A 2,518-nucleotide genomic window follows, 5' to 3' on the forward strand; every position below is an offset into this window, starting at 1 on the left:
AATGTAACAAAGACAACCCATTCCCAAATGGGGTTATAACCACAGGCATAGAGGTTAGGATTTACAACACATATTTTTGGGGAACATAATTCAATCCGTAACACTTGGAGAGTAATTACCCCTAATGTGTGAAGGTTCCTAGTGACCTCAGAATGTTAATATCCACCTCTTCACCATCCTTAAAATCAGCAAACAGGGCATACTAATTCCTGGGACTGTATACCCTCTTACAGCTCAATTAGCACTAGGTTCTGCAGCTCTGTGAAAGGGCTGTGGGGGTCAGGGCCCTGAGGGAGGGCTGAGGAACAGTGGAAGATGGTCAGGCCCGCTGAGCAGGTAGGATGAGGAGGCGCCAAGGTGTGGGGAGGTGCCTCCTGCCTGTTCAACTCCTAGTAGTAGAAGGAAATCGTATCTACTGTTTTCGCTACTCAACATCCTCTTCTCTTTTCTCTGCCCATTATGTCTGGGGTCTTCTTTTTCTAGGAATTGAATTTCCATGGCCATCTTAAATTCCTCCCGGGGCAGAACAACAGGTCAGAAGATGGCACCCTCATGTCTCCTCAGCTGACCCTGTTTGCCATTGCAACGCCTCGCCAGCCTCTCACCAGCCTGGAGCTCCAAACGAAAACATTTATTTTCCAAACAAAACACAAATTAGATTTCACACCTATAGCCTGTGATTCCAGGTATATCCCGCTCCTCAGAAATCATGACTCCCAGGGACCCAGGGTTGTGCTGAGACTAGCTGTACCCAAATCCTATGTAACTGGATCATTAGCCAATTCTGTCCAAATGTGTTCTGTGAAATGAGTCAGTAAAAAATACGCTGTGTTTAAAGGGGCAACGCACTGAACCTTCCATGCAGGAAGACGGGATTGGAGTTAGTGTGTGATCCAGACATCAAATCCTGGAAATACTTGCCTCTCTCTGGGAGACTGTCAGTAACAGATAATAGTGAACCCCCAAGACGTCCCACTATGGAGAAGTCTAATTGTTTGACTCAGTGGTTCCCAAACTTATATAAGCACAGAAACCTTCTTGGTGGAACGACCAATTAACATGCTGAAATACCAGTGCTTCTTGGAAGACACACTAGGAAGCACTGGTTTAAGAGCAAGTAATCCAAGGCATTGTTAATACTATGACCTGTACATTGTTTCTTCTCTAAGGCACTGATCCTTAATACGGTTGGGGTCACAGAGCCCTCTGGTGAGAGCTGTGGAAGCTCTCTTTACAAATACTCCACTTGCTGTCTTGCACGCACAATTTTGTGTACAGTTTCAGAGATTCTCTAGATCCCAGGCCAGAACCCCTGTTCTGCAGCACAGGCAAAAACAGGCTTAAAGCAGAACTTTGAATGACGTGTATGGCAGAGATGTCTTAGAAGTTGCCACAATCTTTTCATTGTCAAGGTTTGCCCCAGCCCTGCTGTCGGAGAGGTGCCTCTTCTGGGCCTGGAGTGTCCAGAGGAGGCCCAGGGATGAGTCCTGGATGAGATCCTATGGGTGGGCACAGGGCTGAAAGGCCAGTTTCAGCGAGAACTGGGAGCTGGAAAGACGAGGGGTGGGGTAGGGACTTTTTGTTCCTTTGACATCTCACTGGGGGGGCTATAGGATAAAGGCATGCAGTGTCTCTCCTACACAGAGGCAAGGCGGTCCTGGGCTACACGGAGAATGAGCTCTGCAGGAGGGGATCGGGTTACCAGTTCATCCACGCAGCTGACATGATGCACTGTGCCGAGAATCACTTGCGGTGTGAGTTCAGGAAGCGCCCTCAGGGCCCCACCGAGTGTGTGTGGGGGGGGGGGCAGTTGAGGGGAGGAGCTGCGGGGTGTGCGTGGTGAGAAAGAAGTCTCATACACTTCCCGGGGTTCTCAGCCTCCTCCTGCTTCATCCCGCAGAGCAGGCTCCAGAAAGCTCCACAGGTGGGCAGGTGGGTGGCCACAGCTCAGTGCTAGCCCCCGTGCCCCTCTCTCTCTCCCTGCAGTGATACGAACGGGCGAGAGCGGGCTCACGGTATTCCGGCTACTCACCAAGCAGGCTGGCTGGCTGTGGGTGCAGTCCAGCGCCCGCCTGGTGTTCCGTGGTGGCCAGCCAGACTGCATCATTGCCAGACAGCGGGCCCTAACGTCAGTGCGGCCCTGCGTGAGTGAGTGAGACCCCACGTAAACAACGACCACCTCCCCCATGGAAGGGCTAACCTGACTTAACAAAAGCCCTGACGGTCTTGTGTGAGGACCCCCGTCGTGAGGACCCCGTCGTGAGGGCCCTGTCGTAAGTGAGGACCCTGTCGTAAGTGAGGGGGCCTGTCGTAAGTGAGGCCCCTGTCATAAGTAAGGGCCTCGTCGTGAGGACCCTGTCGTAAGTGAGGGCCTGTCGTAAGTGAGGGCCCTGTCGTAGGTGAGGGCCTAAGGTAACCATAAGCAGAAAATAGACATAAATGAGGGCCGTAAAGGCCCGATTGGGACGGTGTAAGTGGGCCCTGCATAAGTGGGCCCGGCGTAAGTGCTGCCTGACGT

This window comes from Trichechus manatus, unplaced genomic scaffold (genome assembly GCF_000243295.1).
Source record: "Trichechus manatus latirostris isolate Lorelei unplaced genomic scaffold, TriManLat1.0 scaffold00128, whole genome shotgun sequence".
Lineage (NCBI taxonomy): Eukaryota > Metazoa > Chordata > Mammalia > Sirenia > Trichechidae > Trichechus > Trichechus manatus.